The sequence below is a fragment of the Scyliorhinus canicula genome, chromosome 16 (genome assembly GCF_902713615.1).
Source record: "Scyliorhinus canicula chromosome 16, sScyCan1.1, whole genome shotgun sequence".
Taxonomy (NCBI): domain Eukaryota; kingdom Metazoa; phylum Chordata; class Chondrichthyes; order Carcharhiniformes; family Scyliorhinidae; genus Scyliorhinus; species Scyliorhinus canicula.
This window is the reverse complement of record NC_052161.1, coordinates 62,463,661-62,489,218: the sequence shown is the minus strand read 5'-3', so window position 1 is coordinate 62,489,218 and position 25,558 is coordinate 62,463,661. Positions and strand designations below refer to the sequence as shown.

General features: G+C 43.7%; 1 protein-coding gene across 1 annotated transcript in view; it reads left to right on the top strand.

Moving 5' to 3' along the window:
* The window catches only part of ptenb (phosphatase and tensin homolog B), a 219,977-nt gene that overhangs the window by 111,912 nt on the left and 82,507 nt on the right, over positions 1-25,558 (top strand).

Genomic DNA, 25,558 nt, shown 5'->3' with positions numbered 1-25,558 from the left:
TCATCTCACTCAATATCATTCAAAATAACATCATGCATGGACTTAAAATATTCTCCAGCTCGCCAATCATCTGTACCATTCTTGTGGATACTCCTCACCAGATTTACTTGCTACTAGGCCCTTACATGTTCTTATCTAAATAATTTATTCTGTCCCTTCAATTGTGCTCATTTTGACAGGTATCGGTGTGTTTGATTGTATCCCAATTATTTTAAAGTCAGTTTCTCTATGGAGTATGTATCAGTGCCTTGATTACTGAATGGTGTTGTTTCACCCTGTTGCCCCATTGACCATTTCCAGCCACGCTGTTTGTCAAGTAGTGTGCATGCATGGGACCTGCTCTTCAATGCGTAATGGCAAGGTGTTTCAAACCCTTGAAAGGGTCTATTTTGAACTGGTTTCCTCCCCATTAGTTACTTCACATGTAACTCATCTGCACATGTAAGCAGTGCCCCAAATATCATACCACACATTCTTGAAGCTTTTGTGATCTTATCAAAAGATCTCAAAGTTGTTGCTTATCTCCACGCATGGTCTAGATGCCTTGGGTGGTGGCCAGAGTATCAAACTTTTGTTCTCTCTCTTAAATAGGAGCACAGACAAGGACACAAGCATTACCAAGAACATGTTTATCAATTTACTAGCCTCCTCTAAACTTTCCCCTTCATATCAATGCCAGATTGAAATATTCCATTAAATTGCACCCAATGTTCCAATTCCCATTTCCCATCTTAAATTACATTTTTTTTTAAGGGAACTTGCTAAATGAAATTGCCTTTTCACATTCCAGAAGTGTCCCAAATGCAAACAACAGTATTGTTGATTTTCAGATTTTTATTAACGTCCAGTTCATCTCTTCTTTGTCTTACGTTGTAGGGCCTCTTCTTGAAAAGAGGCGTTGTCCTGATGTCCATGGACACCAGCTAAACTGTGTGTTTTTTGTTCACATCATCGTTGTTCTCATTACCCGTCAAATAGATTCCACTTTTAATTTAATCTTGCCGTGCTCAACTATCGCACATCCTGTTCTTGGCTCTTCATTCACTCCGCCGTATCCCGTTCTCGCAATAGCCTCCTTGAATCGCACTTCTATCCTATTCACTTCCTCAACTCCAATCTGGGGCTGGTTTAGCACACTGGGCTAAATCGCTGGCTTTGAAAGCAGACCAAGGCAGGCCAGCAGCACGGTTCAATTCCCGTACCAGCCTCCTCGAACAGGCGCCGGAATGTGGCGACTAGGGACTTTTCACAGTAACTTCATTGAAGCCTACTCATGACAATAAGTGATTTTCATTTCATTTCATCTGCCTCAATGTTCATGTATCCCACTTGGTTCCTCCCGTCCTTAACTACTGTAACCCACCCATATAAGTAATAGGCACCCGTCTTGAACCCTTCTAGCATCTGCGATCATTTTCAATCTTCCCATATTCAGAATTTGCACTAAGGGGTGTTCTGTATGGTTTTTCTATATCCAAAAGCTGATTGACTGTTGGAGTAACAGACTCTGTTATATAAAGGTCACTTATAGTCTCTATATTGTTGGGTCAGTACGGCAATGTAATAATGGCCATGTATGTGGAAGTGGGCAAGTAAAATTTGGCAACACTATTGCTGACGCTGCTGCAAAGACTTGTCTAAGACCGGTGAATGCAACCTCACACTTCTCCATCTATTTTGTCTTTTGCAACTTCTGACTAAATGCCCACCCCACTTTCACTGGATTTTAAATCAGGCCAACTATTGTTGCAAAATTCAAAGTTTTACAAAGACGGTGTTTAGCACTTGTGCCTCCCAGTTCCAGGGAGCCAGGCTTCACTCCAGCCTCGGGTGACTGTCCGTGGGGAGCTTGCACTTTCTCCCCGTGCCTACATTGTTCTCCTCCCACAGCCCAAAGATGTGCAGGATAGGTGTATTGGCCATGACCAATTACCCTGTAGTGTCCAAAGATGTGTAGGTTAGGTGGATATCTGGGGATAGAGTGGGAGAGTGTACCTGGGTAGGGTTGATGCAGACCCGATACGCAAATGGATTCTTTCTGCACTTTTATGATTCTATGATGCTATGATTCTAGGAAATAAATTCTCAAATTCCCAAAGCTATTGCAAATCTTGTTCCACTTGCAGTTACCTGTAAAGTAAAACACACAGATCCATTCTGCTTGGAGCAAAATGGGTTAATTAATCGGAACAAGGGCGGCACGGTGGAGTAGTGGTTAGCACTGCTGCCTCATGCGTCAACGCTGTCCGTTGGAGTTTGCACATTTTCCCTGTGTCTGCTTGGATTCCATCCAGGCAACCAAAAAAGATGTACAGGGTAGATGGATTGACCATGCTAAATTGCCCTATAATTGGAAAAAAATAATTGGGTACTCTAAATTTATTTAAAAACATTAAAAAAAATTAATCGGAACAAATCTGGCAATTAAAATTTAAAATCTGTAATTCCCAATTCCTGTAAAAAAATAAATAAATACATATTCAGTTGTTAACGGGTCAGGGTTAGTTCTCTGCTCGTTTGAAAAAAGGGGTGGAATAAAAGTTTTCAACTGGCCATCATTCAGTTACCACCTCTTTGTTTCAACCTAACTAGAAACACGATCAGGGTATCCCTTTTCTTTAATAATCTCTACTTTACACTTTCCCTTCCAAGGACCATTGTCCCCGTGGTGGTGCCATATCTTTCCTCAATCTCCCGGTACAGGTTTTGTGTAAGTCAAACTGCTGCTCTATATTTTTTTTTAATTGCCGAAAGATCTCATCTTCGGCCTGCCCGCCTTTGACTGTTGTAGGCAACTGTTGGTTCTTTTCATCTGACATAATACCAATTCTTTTAGGGGACTCGAGCTGTGCGGCTTTTCAGCCGGGCTGGTATATCTATCCTTTATACTTCCGAAATCCAGACATCTGTTTAGGGTCTTGAGCCGACTACAAAACGGAGAAGTTTGAGGTCGCGTAAGAGGGTTACCGAGTCTAAGCAAGGGCCAAGGTAATTTTTTAATAAAGAGATGTCCTTGCCTCCAGGACCCATATAGGTCCGATGTCCAGATCTCCAGTTTCTTTTTCTCCTGTTCGCAGTGACAAATTGTAGGATCTCCCAGTGGTAGGTTGAGATTGGTTAATACAGTTTCAGTTTCAAGGGAAACTAAAGGCCCAGACGGGCAAAATAAAAGAGAACAAAGAGAGCACAACATGCACCAAGAGTTTTATAATCTCCACATTTTGGCACCCCCCCCCCCCTTGCCCCCTATTGGCTGACAAGTTTTGAATTGTGACCTCTGATTGGTACTCCACACCAGCACTCTCACTCGTATCTAACTTACTGGCTGTGTGTACATTGTCACATTTGTAGTCTAGATTCTAAAAAGCTGATGGGCGGTATCCCCCCCCGGACACTGGGTGGGAGAATCGCTGGGGCGCGCGCGAATTGCGCCACGCCGCCCTGACCTCCGCGCGCGTTTATCTCTCTTTCTCCCCCCCCCCCCCCCCCCCCCCAAAGAAAATTAGCGCCACGCGAATCGCGCCGGGCCGCTCGGAGAATCGCCGCGAGCCTGGATGGGCTGAGCGGCTGCTCCGACACGACGGGTTCCAGCCGGCGCCGTCCACCCCTGGTCACTGCCGGCGGGAACTGTGCAGGAACGCTGGGGGGGGGGGGGGGGGGGGGATACTCTCTTTCTCCCCCCCATCCGTGCCGACCTCGATCTGCAGCCGGCCCCAGAACACCGGCGCCATGTTGGTGAGGGGCCGGCGCGCGTAAGAAGTTCCCTGTGCATGCGCAGGATTGAGCTGCCCCAACTGCGCATGCGGCGCCGCGTAGGGACCCTGGAGTGGCGTGAACCACTCCAGCGCCGTGCTGGCCCCCTGTACGGGCCAGAATAGGTCGTGCCCGGGACCTGTTTGCGCTGTCGTGAAATGCAACGCCGTTCATGATGGCGTGGGCACTTCGTCCCGGGAGCAGAGAATACCGCCCGATATGTTCCCACAGTTATAATATTTTTAAAACTTGGTTTTAGTATTTCCCCACACGTATTAACATAGAAGATTGGCAGAAAACAGAGTATGAATAAATTGGTCTTTTCTGATTGGCCAGGGTATGTGGAGTCCTGCTGGGGTCTGTGACCTCTAGCTTTACAATTCATATCAATGAGTCAGATGAGGGGAGCGAATACATGGTAGCTAAATTTGCACTTGACACACAGATGGGCAGGAAAGTATGTTGTGCAGATGACATAAGGAGGTTGTACATGGGTGGAGGTAGGTTGAGCGAGTGGGCAGAAATGTGTCAGATGGAGTATAATGTGGGAATATGTTTAGTTTTTTGCTTTGACAGGAACAATTACGATTACTTATGTTTTTTAAATATAAATTTAGAGTACCCAATTTTTTTTCTCCAATTAAAGGGCAATTTAGCGTGACCAATCCATCTAATCTGCACATCTTTGGGTTGTGGGGCTGAAACCCACGCAGACATGGGGAGAATGTGCAAACGCCACACGGATTGTGACCCAAGGCCGGGATTCAAATCCGGGTCCTCAGCACCACAGTCCCAGTGCTAACCACTGTGCCACATACTGCCCTTACTATTACTTATAAAGTATTACTTAAATGAAGAATAGTTGCATAATTCCAAGAGGCAGAGTGATTTAAGTATTCTCGTGGATGACTCACAAATAGTATGCAGCTGCTGAAAGTAATTAAGACGGCTGATGAAATGCTATCCTTTATAAGGAGAGGAATTGAATATAAAAGCAAGAATGTTATGCTTCAGTTATACAAGGCATTGGTGAGACCACATTGTGAATATTGTGTGCAGTTTTGGATTGGATTTGGCTTTTGTTTATTGTCACTTACACTGAGATACAGTGAAAAGTATTTTTCTGCGAGCAGTTTAACAGATTATTAAAAACACGAAAAGGAAATAAAATAAAATACATAATAGGGCAACACAAGGTACACAATGTAACTACATAAGACTGGCATCGGGTGAAGCATACAAGGGTGTAGTGTTAATGAGGTCAGTCCACAAGAGAGTCGTTTAGGAGTCTTGTAACAGCGGAGAAAAAGCTATTTTTGAGTCTGTTCGTGCGTGTTCTCAGACTTTTGGTCTCCTTATTTAAGGAAGGATATAAATGCATTGGAGGCGGTTCAGAGGAGGTTTCCTAGATTATTGCCTGGAATGAGCACGTTGTCTGGTGAGGATAGGTTGAAAAGGCTGGGCTTGTTTCCACTCAAGTTTAGAAGAGTGAAGGAGGGGTGACTTATTTGAAGTGTATGACATCCTGAATGGTCTTGACAAGGTAGATTTGGAAAAGATGTTTCCTCTGTGGGTGAGTCCAGAATTGGGGGAATGTTTTAAAATTACGGGTTGCCCTTTTAGAACCGAGATAAAGAGATTTTTTTTCTCTTGAGGATTGTGCAACTTTGGATCTCTGCCTCAGAAGATGAAATGAAAATCGTTTCTTATTGTGAAAAGCCCCTCATCGCCACATTTGGCGCCTGTTCGGGGAGGCTGGTACGGGAATTGAACCCGTGCTGCTGGCCTGCTTTGGTTTGCTTTAAAAGCCAGTTATTTAGCCCTGTGCTAAACCAGCCCCTTAATGGTGTCATTGAATATTTTAAAGGCATAGGTAGCTGGGCTCTTGCTTTGCATGGGAATCCAAAATGTGGAGATGCCGGCGTTGGACTAGGGTGGGCACAGTAAGAAGTCATACAACACCAGGTTAAAGTCCAACAGGTTTATTTCGAATCACTAGCTGTCGGAGCGCAGCTCCTTCCTCAGTTGAATGAAGAGGTGGGTTCCATGAACACATAGATAGACAAATTCAATGATGCAAGATGATAGTTTGAATGCAAGTCTTTGCAGGTCCAGACCGTGCGACTGGAGAGAGGGATAATCACATGACAGTGCCATTTGTGAACTTGACACATTAGACTTGGTCCCCAACTCCAAATTATCTATGTAAATTGTAAACGGTTGCGGTCCCAACACTGATCCTCGAGGAACACTGCTAGCCACTGATCGCCAATCAGAAAACACCCATTTCTCCCCACTCTTTTCTTTCTGTTAGTTAACCAATCCTCTATTCATGCCAATATATTACCTGTAGCAGCATGCACCTTTATCTTATGCAGCAGCCTTTTGGGCAGCACCTTGCTGAATCACTATCTGTGCGGAGTCAGCATGCTCCCCCTGTGTCTGTGTGGGTTCCTCCGGGTGCTCTGGTTTCCTCCCACAAGTCCCGAAAGATGTGCTTATTGGGTGAATTGGACATTCTGAATTCTCCATCCGTGTACCCGAGTAAGCCTACTTGTGACACCAATAAAGATTATTATTATTTGCACCACATACACCAGAACCCCTTTGTTCAACGTACTGGTAATGTTCTCAAAGAATTCCAGACCTAAATAACTGGCTTTTAAAGCAAACCAAAGCAGACCAGCAGCACGGGTTCAACTCCTGTACCAGCCTCCCCGAACAGGTGCCGCATGTGGCAATAAGGGGCTTTTCACAGTAAGAAACTATTTTCATTTTCATTTCATCTTCTGAGGCAGAGATCCAAAGTTGCACAATCCTCAAGAGAAAAAAATTCTCTATCTCGGTTCTAAAAGGGCAACCCCTAATTTCGAAACATTCCCCCAATTCTGGACTCGCCCACAGAGGAAACATAACCTTTCATGAACCCATGCTGAGTCTGCCCTATGAGACAATTTCAATCCAAATGTCTTGCTATTTCTTCCTTGATGATAGATTCGAGCATTTTCCCCACTACAGAAGTTAAGCTAACGGGCCTATAGTTATCCGCCTTTTGTCTACCTCCTTTTTTAATTCGGTTCTAAAAGGGCAACCCCTAATTTTAAAACATTCCCCCAATTCTGGATTCACACACAGAGGAAACATGACCTTTCATGAACCCATGCTGAGTCTGCTCTATGAGACAATTTCAATCCAAATGTCTCGCTATTTCTTCCTTGATGGTAGATTCGAGCATTTTCCCCACTACAGAAGTTAAGCTAACGGGCCTATAGTTATCCGCCTTTTGTCTACCTCCTTTTTTTAATGACATCACATTTGCTGTTTTCCAATCTGCCAAAACCTCTTCCATCCGCCCCCATATGGAGTCAGGATCCTTGAATCATCCCTGCACCACATAAATATTTGCTGTCCAGTAATAGCATTACATATTAGGTAATGCTAATGACCCCCGACTGCCTATCTGTTTGCAAAACCATTCTACGAACCCAAGGAGTCGTACCAGCCCAAACAAACATAGAACATACAGTGCAGAAGGAGACCATTCAGCCCATTGAGTCTGCACCGACCCACTGAGCCCTCACTTCCACCCTATCCCCGTTGCCCAATAACCCCATCTAACCTTTTTGGTCACGAAGGGCAATTTATCATGGCCAATCCATTTAACCTGCACGTCTTTGGACTGTGGGAGGAAACCAGAGCACCCGGAGGAAACCCACGCTGACACGGGGAGAATCGAACCTGGGACCCTGGCACTGTGAAGCCACAGTGCTATCCACTTGTACTACCGTGCTGCCCACGGTAAGTCTATACAGTAGTCCCCCTTTATAACGCGGGTGTTGGGGGTCCAAGACAGCCACCCGCGTTGCAACCGAGCCGCGGATATCCACGATGGGGGTTTTAAATTTATTTTTAAATCTATGCTAGCGCTTCCCATTGAGTGTCTCTGGGGGGCGGGGGGAGAGGTCAGACCCCCGTAGACTCACAATGGGAAGCGCTTGCATAGATTTTAAAATAAATTTAAAACCCCCATCGTGGATCTAATTAAAACAGTGTCAATTTCAGCGGCCGGCTCACTTTGATCCGGAGAGGGAAGCTGCTCTCTCACTGAAACAATCAGCCGGCCGCTGAAATTGACACTGCCGGCTGCTCTCTCCCTCCAATCCAACTTTTAAGTTTTAATGTTTCTGATTGGAGGGAGAGAGCAGCGGGCAGTGTCAATTTCAGCGGCCGGCTGATTGTTTCAGTGAGAGCAGCAGCTTCCCTCTCCGGATCAAAGTGAGCCGGCCGCTGAAATTGACACAACTGACAGTTGGGGTCCATAAGCCCCCCCCGCGGTATATCGCGAACCGCGGTATTGCGGAGCGCGGTATAACGGGGGACTACTGTATTAATATCTACTCAAAAGTAGATATCAATTTATTCACCATGCAAAACAAATCTTTGAGAAGAAAGACTGGGAGAAACTGGAACAAAAACAAAAACCTCGGGAGAATATTCAGCTTCGCCTTCCCGCTAACGCCAGAGGGAGGGTGTCCCGCCTTTTCAAATCGGCCTTCGCCCCATTCACCAGATTACGTTTATGGAGAGCGGCCCAGTCATGGGCCACCCAGATACCGGAAACTAGCCTTGGCTGGACGAAACAGTGGCCTCTGCAGATCAGTTCCCCTTCTCTGGTGGATTCACCATAAAAAATTCACTCTTGCTCAGATTTAACATGAACCCCGAAATGGAGCCAAACTTCCTGAGCATCTCCATTGTCTCCCCCGCATTGGAGAAAGGGTCCATAAAATATTGCAACAGATGGTCCGCATACTACAACAGTCTATGCTCCCTCCCCCAAGCTCTATCTCCCTCCATCTGGTAGGCGACTTCAATGCAATGATCAACAGCTCGATTTCTACGGCAAAGAAAAGCGGAGACAACGGCCAACCCTGCCTTGTACATCTGTTCAGTTGGAATTAACACAAGCTCAGGACATTAGTACGTACACTCATGGTGGGTGCCCTGTACAAAAGCCTAATTCATTAAATAAAATTTGGTCCAAAGCCAAACTGTTCCAGGATCTCGAATCCTATTGAACGCCTTCTCTGCGTCCATCAAAATAATCACTTCTGGCTCGGTCCCTAAGGCTGGTGACAACACAGCATTTAACAATCTCCTAATATTGGCCAACAACTGCCGTCCCTTTCAAATCCAGTCTGTTTCTCCGAAATCACACCTGGTAGGCAGGGCTTCAAGCGCATTGCTAACAAATTAGCGTCAGCGTTTAACAAGAAATAGGCTGATACAATCCATATTTCATGGGATCCTTGTCCTTCAGGATCAAGGAAATCGATGCCTGTGTCAGCCTGGCTGGCAACAACCCCCCCCCCCCCCCCCCTCAAGTAACCCACTAGGCTCTGCCTCTCTACCCTCCCCCAATCCACTGCCTTTAGGGCCTCCCAGATCATGGAAGGCAAGACCACGTCATTCCTGTTGAACACGTGTACTCCCCAATGGCAAAGGATACACGCTCACAAAGACGGCAATCCAGGAATCTATTCCAAGAACACTAATAGCTCCTCTACCACTCCTGATGGACTCTGGGGTCCAAAACACAATTGAAGTTCCGTCTCTCTTTCTCTCTCCCCCTCCTCCCCCCTCCATAATTAGCTGATGTTAATCAAGATCTGGGCTAGACACCAGCACCTTGTTGATGAATGCCATGTCATCCCAGTTCGGCGTATATGCATTGACCAACACCACTGGCATGCCTGACAACTATCCTCTGATAATTATGTTACCCACAGGAAAAAAACACCCTCTTATTGATCAACATGGTGTCCCCTAACCCTACAATCAATATCAGAGTGATATATAACAATATGTATATTGTAAAGAAGACAAAGGGTTAACAATTTCATGTTAATACTTCTCACCGCCAGATGGGGATAAAAAGAAGTCATACAAATATCAGGTGACTCTTAGGATTCGGGGCGAAGGTGTTTAGGAGTGAGACAGATAAGTTGCATAGTTTAGAGCTCTGTACTTAGAGATGTTGTTTAGTTTAGTATGCTTTTTCTTGGGAACCTGTTCAAATCTAATTTAATTAATATAAACAAATCGGCTTTGTTCATTTACTTAGCTTGATGTTCTTTGTTCTACACTACGTACTCAAGCTATCCTGACAAACAAAATAGAGAACATCACATAGTACCAGGAGTGGTTCCTAACGTATTATAGTAAGATTTAGAAAGAGAAAGAAAGAATCTCCGGAAGAAAATCTTGCAAGATCGAAAATAAAAGTCTCAACCAGACTCCGATCGCAACGACGTTGTGGAAACCAGTCGCATCGAAGAACAGAGCCCAATCGAAGCTTCACGGACTGTTTGCACACTCCAAAGAAGTTCAGGACATCAGGGTAAAGTAGATGCAAACTAGAGAACTTTTAAACAACCGCTTGAACTGTACCTTTCACCTCAAAGTGGCCAGTGATCTGCAAAAGATTGTGCTGTTCTTAACAATGGCTGGACCGCAAGTGCTAGAATTATTTAACTCATTCCACTTCGAGAATGAAGTTTATAAAAAGAAATATAACACAGTTACAGAAAAGTTCAACAGACACTATTAGCTGCAGATTAACGAAACGTTTGAGCATTATATTTTCCGAAAAAGAGTCCAGAAAGCAGGTGAAATAATTGACTGTTTCGTAACAGATCTCAGGCTCGAAGCGCAGACCTGTAATTTTTCTCTATTATTAGACTCCCTTCTGTGTGATCAGATTGTATTCGGTATAAAAAAATGAAAAGCTGCGTGAAAGATTGCTCAGGCAACAGAAATTAACGCCAAAAGAAGCTATCAGTATCTGTCATGCGAGTGAACTTGCTAAGAATCAATATTCCAAAATGTTGGTTCACGAAAGTGGTGTGAAAATGAGCAACGTGGCTAATGCTATTAATGCTGTGACGCACTTTAGAAAACAGCACGCTACAGACCATGGTCATTTTGCGCATGACACAATCAGTGTCATGATGTGCAAACGTTGTGACCAAGCCCACCCAGTGGAAAAATTGGCCAGCCTTCAGGAAAGTATGCACAAAGTGTCACAGACAGAATCATTTCGCTGCGCAGTGCCAAACGGGAACTACATCGCCACAGTATGAAAAGAGTTCAGTTAACAAAGACAAAACTGTACAAGTAGTAAATGCAAATAAATGTGCAATTACAGCGATGAAACCCGACACTGTCCCAGATATGTATGACTTGGAAGACACTTTCTTTGTCTGTATTCGAGAAAAAATTTATGCTATTCTAAAGGTTACTTCTACAAAGGAAAACTTAAAGCCAATTTCAATTGCCAATAGTAAAGCTGAATGGACAATTCCATTGAAGATTAATGGAACGGACATTCAATTCAAATTAGATACCGGTGTTCATGCTAATTTAATTAATAAATTGGACTTAGCCAAATTGAACCAACAACCTCCAATACATGCCAATGATTGTCAGTTATGAGACTATAGTGGCAATTGATGTATCTGTCCAATTCAGATACTTTAACAAGCTCCTTTAATCAAAGTTTACCCAGGTGTCTTAATTTATGAGGAGAACAAAGTACGGACACAGATATAATGCAACACACTTTATTAAATAGAGTTAACCCTAAATTACCCACCATACATACATGAAACACCCAGGATTCAACTATACTACCTGCAAACATGGCTCAGTATGCTGTAGATCTGATCCCTGAGTCCTTCTGGTTCCTCTTTGCAAAGGTGATTCTCATTGGCTGTTGCTTGCTTCCTTCTGGTCAGGTCAAGGTCACCTCACACACCAAGTCTTTGCTGCTGGTGTCTTTGAGATGCCTACCTTTATACCCCTCTCTCCTCGCCTTTCCAGAAACTTCTCTGGGTTCCGGCCAATGAGGTCTCGGGAGGAGGTCCCAACAGCCAATGGTCCGGTTGATGACTGTTTGACAGGCCACCTGAGCCTGCCTCGGGTGTCCCATCTCTGCTGGTGTGGGCTGCACATGACCTGTTCCCATATCAGGTAACAGTAGATACTCTGGGTGATGGAAAGTTTGGCTCGATCTGGGCTATGGGCAATAGACCTGTGCATTTCAATTGGGTACAATGATCTCCTGTTGGGTCTCAGTAGAGTGCGATGATCTTTGATGGGTGATTAAATGGGACAGGCCCAGACATGTTCTGGCAGCTTGTCTGTTGGTTGTGTATTTGGATTCTGCAGGCTTCTTGCTGGAGCGGACTGTGGTTTTAATTCAAAGTGCCCAATTCTTTAATTTTGTTTATCAAATTAATTGGCCTTAAAACTAGGCCCTGATTATATAACCACATAATGTCATTAGTACGATGGGAACATGTTTTCTCACAATACAAGTTAAAACATGGTGATGCTTTTAAAATTCGAGATAGTGGGACCGAAGCATTTGTCACTACTAGGTGTGCAGGCAAGCGAGCTACTGCAGCTGGTGAGAATTCACAGCATGGACAAAAGTTTAGTCCATGCATAAGATCAAATACATGCCATAATTGAAAAATTTCCACATGTGTTTCATGGAATGGGCATATTACCATTCCAGTACAAAATAAAGCTGAAGAAGAATGCCAAGCTGGTTATTTACCCACCAAGGAGGGTACCTGCTCCCTTGAGAGAACTCCTGAAACAGGAACTCAACTGTATGCAGCAGCTGGAAATCATCACAAAGTGATAGAATACACTGGCTAGCTTAGTTCAATGGTATGCGTCAAAAAAACAAATGGAAGGGCAGCGTGGTGGCCTAGTGGTTAGCACAACCGCCTCACGGCGCTGAGGTCCCAGGTTCGATCCCGGCTCTGGGTCACTGTCCGTGTGGAGTTTGCACATTCTCCCCGTGTCTGCGTGGGTTTCGCCCCCACAACCCAAAAATGTGCAGAGTAGGTGGATTGGCCACGCTAAATTGCCCCTTAATTGGAAAAAATAATTGGCTAATCTAAATTTATAAAAAAAAGCAAATGGAGATCTCAGAATCTGTATTGATCCGAAAGATCATCACAATATAAAAAGGGAACATTACCCTATTACAAAATGTGATGAGATCACAAGTGAAATGCACACGCCAAAATTGTTTCCGAAACTAGATGCCTCTAGAGGATTCTGGCAACTAGAACTGGATGAAACCAGTCGAAAGTTATGCATGTTCAATACTCCCAATGGACGATATTGTTTTAACAGAATGTCTTTTGATATAACAGCAACCTCAGAGATATTTCATCATGCAATGGAGCAAATGATTGAAGGAATTGAAGGTGTCAGATTCTGGGTTGACAATATAATTATATGGTCAGCAACTCAGAAACAACAAACGCAAGACTTATGAACATAGAACATACAGTGCAGAAGGAGGCCATTCCTACCTCGAGTCTGCACCAGCCCACTTAATCCCTCACTTCCACCCGATCCCCGTAACCCAATAACCCTGCTAACTTTTTTTTTGGTCAGTAAGGGCAATTTATCATGGCCAATCCACCTTAGCTGCACGTCTTTGGATTGTGGGAGGAAACCGGAGCACCCGGAGGAAATCCACGCAGCCACGTGCAGACTCCGCACAGACAGTGACCCAGCAGAGAATTGAGGGACCCTGGTGCTGTGAAACCTCAGTGCTATCCACTTGTGTTACTGTGCTGCCTGGATTACTACTTCAAATAATTCAACGAATAGACAAGTTTGGTTTCAAGCTCAATCGAATCAAATACCAATTTGGTGTATCCAAACTCACATTTTTGGGTGACCAGATTACCGCTCAATGTGCAGCCAGACACCGAGAAGGTTGCATCAATTAACAAGATGTCTTCACCGAAGGACAAAAAAGCGACTCTCAGACTGTTGGGAGTCGTCAACTTCCTTGGAAACTTTATTCCAAACCTATCCTCAAGAACAACAGCTTTTAAATAGCTGATAAGAAAGAATGTTCTGTTCACATGGATGGAAGAACATGAAAAGGAGTAGTCAGATTTGAAGACAGCACTCACAACTGCACCAGTACTGGCATTCTTCAACCCACTGAGTGAAATGAAGATATCAACAGATGCAGGTAAGGATGGCATAGGAGCTGTGTTACTTCAGAAATCTTCTGATAGATAATGGCAACCCATAACTATGCGTCAAGAGCGATGACTCTGACTGAACAGTGCTACGCTCAGATGGAAAAAGAATGTCTAGGTCTTCTTACAGGAATGGAGAAGTTCGACAACTATGTATACGGTTACCAACCCTTACTGTAGAAACGGATCATTGTCCACTTGTATCACTCATGAAAAGAAATCTGAATGATATGTCATTAACACGACAAAGTATCACAATGAAATTTTAACGTTATGATTTCAAGCTTGTATATACATCTGGTAAGGACCTTGTGGTAGCTGATGCACTGCCGCGTGCAACTGAAGAAGATACTGGGATGAACGACATAGTCCAGGCAATCGAAGCTTAAGCTTACTTAATAGAAGAAACTCTACCTGTCTCGGATGAAAAAATTAAATTAGTAAACGAAGAAACCACCAAGGATGACACATTACACGTGTTATACGAGGGATGGGTGGCCTAAAGGAAGCTGTTCTAGTTATAAGAACATTCGAGCTGATCTAAGCAGCATCAACGGATTCCTGCTTAGACAAGACCGCATAGTGATTCCAGCTAAGCTAAGGCAAATGATCCTAACCAAGGTTCACGAAGGACAGTTGGGAATCAAAAAGTGCAAATGAAGAGCTCGACAATCAGTCTACTGGCCAGCTATTAGTGCCGACATCAATAACCTCGTGTCAGAATGTGAAACATGTCAAAGCAACCAGTCACAGCAACAAAAAGAAACATTATCGATGTGTGATCTTGTAAAAACTCCATGGTAGAAGGTTTGCATCGATCTATTCTATTTCCATGGTAAAGATTATTTACTAATCACCGATTACCGTTTGAACTACCCTGAGGTGATAAGAATACCCAATTCTAGTTCACAAGCAGTAATAAAAGCTACTAAAGAAGTGTTTGCCCGACATGGGGAATCCCGGTCACTGTCATGACAGACAACGGTTCATGCTTCGACAACTGCAATTGGACAGAATTTTCACAGAAATATGATTTTGAGCATATTACGTTGAACCCATTACATCCGCAATCAAATAGAAAAGCAGAAAAAGGTGTTCACATTGCGAAGAAACTCCAAGAAATTGTTGGATTCAAGAAGCGACCCATTCTGAGCTCCTACTCAGCTACAGAGCTACGCCATTAGCTACAATTTATCACCAGCTCAACTGCTGATGAATCGACAGCTGCGTACAATGTTATCATAGTTAGAAATAGCAGATCCTAATACTGAAAATGTGAACAAGATGAAGCAGTACAAACAAATGCAACAACAGTATCATGGCAGGACAGCTAAGGTACTAGCAAAGCTAGAACCAGGTGATAACGCCAGGGTACAGATTCCTAATGGAGGATGGTCCAGCATGGCACGTGTAATTCACCAGGCACATCCACACTCTTATGTTGTGATGACAAATGAAGGTTCTATCCTGCAAAGGAACAGGAGAGCACTTCTAAAAGTGAAAACAACTCAGCTGATCTTTCCGAACATAGAGTTAGACACAGTGCTACTCAAGTCAAGTGCTATAACATCAACAGCAAAAAATCGATATGTAGTCACTCCGGAAAAGACACAAACATCTGCTGCTGAACATCCCAGATTGAGGTTGACGCGAATCAAAAAGAAGCCGGACAAATTTAAACAATTGTTAACACATTACAATATTTATTTACATGTATAGAGCACACATTGCTTACCATATATATATGTTTGTAGTAGTTTCCAAACATTTTCAAAGGGGGCATGTAATAGTATGTATATTGTAAAGAAGACAAAGGGTTAACAATTACATGTTAATACTTCTCACCACCAGATGGAGATAAATAGAAGTGATATTAATATCATGTGACCCCTGGGATTCGGGGAGAAGGTGTTTAGGCGTGAGAGAGATTGGTTGCATAGTTAAGAGTTCATTCACCGGAGGAAGGAGCAGCGCTCCGAAAGCTGGTGATTTAAAACAAACCTGTTCAACTTTAACCTGGTGTTGTAAGACTTCTTAAAGAGTTCTGTAGTTAGAGATATTGTTTAGATTAGTATCCTTTTACCTGGGAACTTGTTCGAATCTAATTTAAGTAGTGTAAATAAATCAGCTTTGCTCATTTACTTAGCTTAACGTGCTTTGCTTAACACTACGTATTCAGGACATCCTGACAAACAAAACAAAGAACACCACATGATATACCTGTCCCACCTATTCGTTCTGCAACCTTGTTTGATCCTTAATTCTCAAATGGGTCACCTGTTTTAAAAACAAAATCTGTCTTCAAACTTCTCAATTGCGCAAATACCCGGGACCTTTATACTGGGCCATTTAAATCCCTCATATTCCAAGTTCTCAACTTTATTGGGGGCCTCTGCTGCCCCGTCACTGAATCAGCCATTTCCCCTGTGAGGCAATCCAGCAGTCCCTCAACTTGCACGAGCTCCAGGCCCACTCAAGATGTCCACCACATCCCCCAGAAAGCTAATCCAAAAACAAAGGAATCGTCACTGTCTGCAGTCCACCCCTCCCCACCCCATTCTGAAAACCAAACAAACAACCAACAGAAGAACACCAGCTCCCCTCCTTGTCCCCAAGCCAAATAAAACAACCAAAAAGTCTAAGCTCGTTATCTTTCTAAAAAAAAAACCCGCCCATGGGCTTTTTGGCTAAGATGAGCGTGAGGTCAGGTGTAGTACCTGGCTGTGGTATGTCTTCTCTGGTGGGGACCATTGTCATGTGAGAGTACTTTTTAAGAAATGGGTGTTTAAGAAATGTACATTAAAGAAATGGGTGTTTATCAGTGATGTCAGAGTGTGGGTGGAGCTGGGCTGTCTGTCAACTTTTTACTTTCGTTTTAGGCTGTTTGCTGCAGGATGTGTTTTAGTTTTGTTTTCAGTGCTGGAGCTGAAGCCAGACAGAGCAGGTGTACTGTTGATCTCTCTGCAATGAAAAGACTATCTCTTGATCATTTGGTGTTTTCAGAATTATAAATGTTCTCAGTAGTGAATATAAACCTGTGCTTCTGTTAAAAAGTGTTTCTTTTCTCTTCTGGATGTTGTTTGGGAGGTTATTAAGGATTACTTAGTGTTGTATTCTTTGGGGTTGTATTTGAATTAATGGCTGCTAAGATGTTCACTGTATGTTTTAAAAAGGTTAACTTGAGTTCATAGAATAAACATTGTTTTGCTTTAACAAATACTTTCCATTTCTGCTCGACCACACCTGTAGAGTGGGCCGTGTGCTCCCTGTACCACAATCTATTAAAAGTTGTGGGTCAGGTGACCTCCATGATACACTTTGGGGTTCTCTAAACCTTGGCCCATAACACCGTGAATTGGATTGAATTTGAAATGTTTTTTGGAGCAGACAAGGAGCTGGATTAGGGGTTTCCCCTGTCCACCCTCTGAACTCTGGCTTTGTAACTCTGATAAAGTAATAAAAATAAAATGATCTGCAGACATCTCCCCTTCTCCACTTCAGTTAACTAGCTATACTGCAAGCAGGGTAACCCCCCACACAAGTTAGAAATTAAAGCCAACAACAGTATGTCAGTGATCAACCTTTCATACAGAAGACTGGAGGACTATCAACATCCAGCCTCCGTCCCCCAAAAGAAGACTCAATAGTGCAATATACAAACCCCAACTATGTCCAAAATGAGCACCCACCAACAAGCCCAGGTACAACCCCAAGCCCTCCCCCACATTGCAGAAATCTTCCCAAAGATGCACATACAGTTGAACTTAGGAATGAGCAAAGAACCGACTCCATAGTCCACAAGCACTTAAGTTTTGCTTGACAAACTCATTTGCATCCTCTGACACATCGAAACAATACTCTCTTTCCTCAAATGTTACCTGAAGACGAGCTGGGTGCACTGCACCAAACTGCTCTTGAACAGCTTCGCCTTGGCCTTATTAAATTGTGTACGCCTTCTCGCCAGCTCTACCCCAACATATTGGTATATTCTGATCTCATGGCCCTCCCAACTCCCGTCTCGATTGGTCCTTCGCCCACCTCGGGACCCAGTCGTTATCGTGTTATTGAAGAAACCTAAGCATGATCGCCCAAGTTGGCTCCCCCGTTTTGGGCTTCTGCCTCGGATCTATGGGCCCAATCCAACTCTGGAGGGGTTGGGAAAACTCCCCCTCCACCACCACCACTACCAATTTTCTGAACATCTTGGACATATAGGCCGTGGTGTTGGAGTGCTCCAGGCCCTCCAGCAGCCTAACAATCCTTGCGTTCTGTCATCTGGAATGGTTCTTCAGATTGTCAACCATGGCCTTCAGCACTCAGCGCTCCTCAGCCAGCACTACCGCCTCTGCCTCCAGCAAGACAATCCGATCATATAGTCAGAGAGCGCCGTCTCCACCTTCTGTATCGTCGCCTTCCCTGAACCACATTCCGCTGATACATCTTTCCATGGCCAACCGAATTGGAGCCAAAGCTCCCTTCCATTGCGTTCTCCAGATCCTGCCGTTGCTTCTTTGATTCATCGGTCAACAAGCTAACCAACTTCTCAGTCTTCCGCTAAGGGGTCACCGATCGGCAGAAACCACCGTGATGTGTCTTATCCCTCCCACCCCCAGTCTGACGATGACCCCTTGCGCCTTGCCTGACTTCTGCTTTGTGCTATTGTTACCGGTCATTACTTGAACAAAGGGGTCTTATTTAAGCAATTTCCTCCAAAAACAGCCCATGAACCAGGCAGTAAGGCCAAAAACCAAGTACTCTGTTGGGAGCCACTGCATGTGTGACTGTTCCATCACATAGCTGCTACCAGAAATCAAACAAAAGGATTTTTGATGTTAAATTTATGTCAAACTGTGATTACACCAAACTTGGAATACTGCGCACCATTCTGGTCCATTGTGCAAAGGCTGGATAATACTGAGAAGATTGTTACAAAATGTTACCACAATTGAGTGGGTGCAACTATCAGGAAGGATTAAGCAGGCTGTCTCTGTTATGGAACATAGAAGACTCAGTAAACTTGACAGAGATCTTAAAAATTATGAAGGTGCATAAATGAAATGTAGTAGATTTTATTGGTCAAATCAAGAATTTAGGAGGAATTTCTTTTCACAGTGGTGAGAATATGGAATATACTGCTTTATGGAGTGTTTGAAGCAGATGGCATCCAGGCATTGAAGAAGAGGCTTGATGCATACATAAGATAGAATAGAGTGATACAGGGAAAGGGTAGAAGATAATTGACGCTGGCATTGACCCGCTTATCACAATGGCTCATTTTTGTGGTGCGTGTTCTGTGTAATTCTGCTTACTCTGATACCCTGACATCTTTGCACCAGCAGTACTGCATTCACCAAACTTGCCACTGAACTAGTTGAGCAGATTGAAGCACTGGTATTATGAATTGACCAAATAACTAATTTAATGAACAAACACTAATAAAAGGCAAGTACTAAATGCAATCCTTTTGTAAAAAAGTATTCTGCCATCAAGAAGATGATTTGAATACCCAATCATTGCATATTATTGACAGCACAGAAACAGGCCATTCAGACTAACAGATGCAAGCAGTGTTGATGCTGTTTTCATTTAACCCATTAATTTGCTCTTCTATTCCTTTCATCCTTGTGGCTGTCTGCCTTCCCCATAAATGCATCTAAGCTACTTGTCTCAACTACTATTTGTGATAATGAGCTTGCATTCTTATTACTCTAAATAAAGAAATTTCTCCACTATTCCCTATTGAATTTATTTGTGGTTGTTGAATTTGCAGTGTTTAGTTTTTTTCTCACCTGCAACAGGAAATATTTTCTTTACTTCCACCGTTTCAACCACTTTCATTCTTAAGACCTCTATCAAGTGACCCATCAATCTTCTCTGTAGAGAAAACATGCTGAGCCAGTTTTATATTTCCGAATGGGTATAACTGATCTGTTCTAGTATTATAGTACATTATATTTTCACTGTCTCCCTTTAAATGTTTTGAATAACTTGGATAGCAGAATTGTTCATGGTACTATAATTTAAAAAAAAAATTTAGAGCGCCAAATTAAGGGGCAATTTAGCGTGGCCAATGCACCTACTCTGCACATTTTTTGGGTTGCAGGAGTGAGACCCACACAGACACGGAGAATGTGCAAACTTCACACGGACAGTGACCCGGGATCGAATCCGGGTCCTCGGCGCTGTGAGGCAGCAGTGCTAACCACTGCGCCACCGTGCCGCTCCTACATGGTACTATAAATGTGGTCTAACCAGATTCTATGAACCGTTATGGTTTGATTTTTAATACTGTCCCTCAAGAAATGGAACCTACTGTTTTGTTAGTTTTTTTTAATGAACTTCCTAATCTGCACCACTACCTTTGTGATTAATGCACCCCATCGTCCCTGGTCCCTTTATTCCATTCAGATATTTGTTTCCCCTCTTTCTTCGTCTTGTACGGTGAATGTGGCCAAGACTCTGGGTATTTGGTGGGTAAGTAGGTGACTGCAAAGGCTGATCTGGGCCCTGATCATTCTGCGGTAAATAGGAGAGGATACAGATAATTGAGTTTTGGGTGAGTTCATAGCTCATGATATATCCTCTCGTGGTTTCACTCTGACTTTTCAAAAAATTCATATATGGGATGTGGGCGTCACTGGTTAGGCCAGCATTTATTGCCCATCCCTAGTTGCCCTTCAGAAGGTGGTGGTGAACTGTCTTCTTGAACCGCTGCAGTCCATGTGATGTAGGTACACCTGCTGTGCTGTGCTGTTCAGGAGAGAGTTCCAGGATTTTCACAGCATCAGTGACTATTTCCAAGTCAGGATGGAGGGTGACTTTGGGGGGAACCTTGGATTCATGACTTGGAGACGTGAACACGGCCCAGTCCATCATGCGAACCTGCCTCCCAGCCATTGACTATGTCTACACCTCCCGCTGCCTTGGGAAAGTGGGCAGCATAACCAAAAAACTCTCTCTCTTCCATCGAGCAGAAGATACAAACGTCTGAGAACACTCACTAACAGATTCAAAAACAGCTTCTTTCCTGCTGTTACCAGACTCCTGAATGGCCCTCCTATGGACTGAACTGTTCTCTTCAAGTATCTTTACTGCAGTCGCACTATACTCCGTTTGCTTCACCTGATGTCTATGTTTATGTATTTACATTGTGTATTTATCATATGTCCTATGTTTTTCATGTATGGAATGATCTGTTTGGACTGCACGCAGAACAATACTTTTCACTGTACCTCTGTACACATCACAAATCTTAAATCTAAAAGCAAACCTCTAGGTGGTGGGGTTCCCATATCTGCTCTTATCCTTTTAGATGATAGCGGCCATGGGCTTGGAAGATGCTGGCTAAGGAACCTTGGCGAGTTACTGCAGTGCATGTTTTAGATGGTGTACAAGGCTGCCACTGTTTGTTGGTGGTGGAGGGGTTGAATGTTTGTAGAAGGGGTAGCAATCAAGCAAGCTGTTTAGTCCTGATTGGCGTTGAGCTGCACTGATCCAGGCAAGTGGAGAATATTCCATTACACTCCTGACTTATGCCTTGTAGGTGGTGGACAAGGCATTGGTGGGGTCAGGAGGTGAGTTACTCACCGTAGGATTCCTTGACCTGCTCTGGTAGCCATAGTATTAATATGGCTAGTCCAGTTCAGTTTCTGATCAATGGTAATCCCCAGGATGTTGATTGTGGGAGATTCAGCGATGGCAATACCATTGACTGGCAAGGTAGATCCTCTCTTGTAGGAGATGGTCATTGCCTGGCACGTGTGGCATGAATGTAACTTGCCATTTGTCAGCCCAAGCTTGGATATTGTCCAGGTCTTGCTGCATTTGGACATGGACTGTTTCATTTTCTGAGGAGTTGCTAATGGTGCTGAACGATGTGCAGTCATTTGCGAACATCCCCATTTCTGACCTTACGATGGAAGAGAGGTCATTGTGAAGTAACTGAAGATGGTTGGGCCGAGGACACTACCCCGAGGAACTCCTGCAGTGATTTCCTGAGCTGAGATGATTAACCTCCAACCACCACAACTATCTTCCTTTGTGTCAGATATGACTCCAACCAGCAGAGAGTTTCCCCCTGATTCCCATTGACTCCAGTTTTGCTTGGGCTCCTTGATGCCATACTTGGCCAAACGCTGCCTTGATGTCAAGGGCAGTCACTCTCATCTCATCTCTGGCATTCAGCTCATTTGTCGATGTTTGAACCAAGGCTGTAATGAGGTCAGGAGCTGAGTGACCCTGGCGGAACCCAAACTGAGTGTCTGTAAACAGGTTATTGCAGAGTAAGTGCTGCATGATAGCACGTTTGATGGCTTCTTCCATCATTTTGCTGATGATGGAGAGTAGTCTGATAGGGCGGTAATTGACTGGGTTTGATTTGTCCTGTTTCTTGTGCACAGGACACACCAGGCCCATTTTCCACATTGCCGGGTAGATGCCAGTGTTGTAGCTGTACTGGAACAGCTTGGCATGGTGTGCGGCAAGTTCTGGAGCACAAGTCTTCAATACTATTGCTGAAATATTGTCAGGGCCCACAGTCGTCGCAGTATCCAGTGCCTTAAGCCGTTTCTTGATATCATGTGGAGTGAATTGTATTGGCTGAAGACTGACATATGTGATGCTAGGGACCTCCGGAGTATATCGAGATGGATCATCCACTTGACACTTCTGGCTGAATATTGTTGCAAATGCTTTAGACTTGTCTCTTTAGCACACATGTGCTGGACTCCTCCATCATTGAGGATGGGGATATTTGTGGAGCCACCATCTCCAGTAATTGTCCACCACCATTTACAGCTGGATGTGGCAGAACTGCAGAGCTTAGATCTAATGCTTTTGTTGTGGAATTACTTAGCTCTGTCTATTACTTGCTGATTATGCTGTTTGGCGCACACGTAGTGCTGTGTTATATCTTCACCAGGTTGATGCCTCATTTTTCGGTATGCCTGAAGTTGCTCCTGGTATGCCCTCCTGCACTCTTCATTGAACCAGGGTTGATCTCCTGGCTTGGTAATGCTAGAGTGGGGGATATGCCGGGCCATGATTGCATGATTGCAGATTGTGGTTGAATACAATTCTGTTGCAGCTGATGGCACACAGCACCTAATGATGCTCAGTCTTGAGTTGCTAGATCTGTTCAAAGTCTATCCCATTTAGTGCAGTGGGAGTGCCACACAATACAATGGAGGGTATCCTCAATGTGAAGATGGGACGTTGTCTCCACAAGGACTGTGCAATGGTCACTTCTACCAATGCTGTCATAGGCAGACGCATCTGAGCAGGCAGGTTGCGGAACTTCCCGCTTGTTGGTTCCCTCACCACCTGCTGCCGCCCTAATCTAGCAGCTATGTGCTTTCAGACCGGGCCAGCTCGGTTTGTGGTGGTACAACCAAGCCACTCTTGGTGATGGAAGTGTCCCACCCAGGGCATATTCTGCGCCTTTGCCACCCTTGGTGCTTCCTCCAAATGGTGTTCACCATGGAGGAGTACCGATTCATCAGCAGATGGTGGCCACTATGTGGTAATCAGCAGGTTTCCTTGCCCATGGTTTACCTAAAGCCATGAGACTTCATGGGATCCAGAATCAATGTTGAGCTCTCCCAGGGCAACTCCTTCCTGACTGTATACCACTGTGCCATCATCTCTGCTGGGTCTGTCCTGCCCATGGGAAAGGACATATCCAGGAATGGTGATAGTGGTGGCTGGGACGTTGTAAGGTATGATTCTGTGAGTATGACTATGTCGGGCTGTTGCTTGTCACGTCTATGAGACAGCTCTCCCAACTTTGGCACAAATCCCTAGCTGTTAGTAAGGAGGACTTTGCAGGGCCGACAAGGCTGGGTTTGCCATTGCCGTTTCCGGTGCCTGGTTCGATGCCGGGTGGTCGATCTGGTTTCATTCCTGTTTTGTGTTTTCATAGTGGTTGAATGCAACTGAGTGGCTTGCTAGACCATTTGCGGGGCATTTAAGAGTTAGCCACATTGCTGTGGGTCTTAAGTCACCTGTAGGCCAGAACAAGTAAGGATGGTGGATTTTCCCCCCAAAGGACATTAGTGAATCAGATTATTTTTTTTACAACAACCGACAATGGTTTCATGGTCATCATTAGACTTTAAATTCCAGATGCTTTATTGAGTTTAAATTCCACCACCTTGCTGTCGAAGGAGGCTGCATCACTTTTTATTTGGTTGAGCCAGGAGCTACGTTCCTAGGCAAGCTTCTCCCAGTACTAAGTTGATTTGAAAACTCCTAAATGAAGCCTTCAAAGCGTTTTTTGCAGCGTACTCCCCAGAATCAAACTTTCCAAAAGATTTGATTTGGTTAGCTGCATGACCAGCCCAACTCGGTTGTGACTGTTTCAATGTGGTTTTGATGCTTGGCATGCCAGCTTGGTGAGCACCTCAGTATAGTATAGACAACTGATCTTCAGAAGTTTCCGAAAGAAGTATGTGGCCTCTTTATTCTTCTGTCAAAAAATACCCATCTATGGCTTCTGATTTAGTAGATCTTCTGATTTAGTAGATATATTTAAATCAATTTTCAGACTTTTGACACTGCACTAAATACTACAGGTGGGAAGACAAATTTAAGTGAAGTTTAGAGTTCATTCATGGTTTCTTTAATAATTGAATTTGGGGAAAATGCTGGAAAATAGGGAACAAACTTTTTGTAGGCTGCCGGTCTTATGCTTTCATGAGCTTACACAGAAAGCATTGCACTGTGTTTTCTGCATTGTTTTAAAAAAAATAAATTTAGAGTACCCAATTATTTTTTCCAATTAAGGGGCAATTTAGAGTGGCCAATCTACCTATCCTGCACATCTTTGGGTTGTGGGGGTGAAACCCACGCAGACACGGGGAGAATGTGCAAACTCCACACGGACAGTGACCCAGGGCCGGGATTCGAACCCAGGTCCTCAGCTCCGTAGGCAGCAATGCTAGCCACTGTGCTGCCCGGTTTTCTGCATTGTTGATTGGCACGTAGGTAGTATAATGTATCTTTCTGGGGTAATTTTTCAGGTCATTATAAGCAACATTGTCCATTAGAAATCGCTGACTATAATTTTAGTAGATAAAGCCTTTAAGGCACTGTCACCATACAGGTAAACATACTGAATGTTTACACTTAATTAACAAACATCTATTACTATTCAGTGACTAACGAAGTAAAATGCTTGAAATTCAAAAACACTTGCACATTCTGCCAAACTATAAAGAGTACACTTGCATACTGTCTTATTTGCACTTGCATACTGCAGATTAATATTGAGATCACGTACCCAATGTCTATTTCTGTTTTTTATTTGTTCATCTGAAATACAATTAGCTGTATAGCTAAAGGCTAATCTAATGGATAACACTAATCAAGCCTACAATAGTTACCTAGTTCCCTTTAATTGTTGAAATAAGGGGTGGTTACAAGTGTTTAAATGAGCTGCTTTTGAACTTCATTTGACCCACGTGTTGTGTTGGCTAAGTAACTTCCTCCTGTTTCAAAACCGGACGTTTGTCACGAGAGATGATACAATAGTGCAAGTGCTGTTCTGTAGATTTCATTAACAGATTAATTTGTAAACAATAGGCATAAATTGATTTCCTCATGGAAGAGTAAAATATGATTGTTGCATAAAATACGTAGACAATTACTTTTATGTGTGGCTCATATACAGCAGGAAAAGATTTCATGGAACAATTTTATTTAAAAAAAAAATCTTTATTGTCACA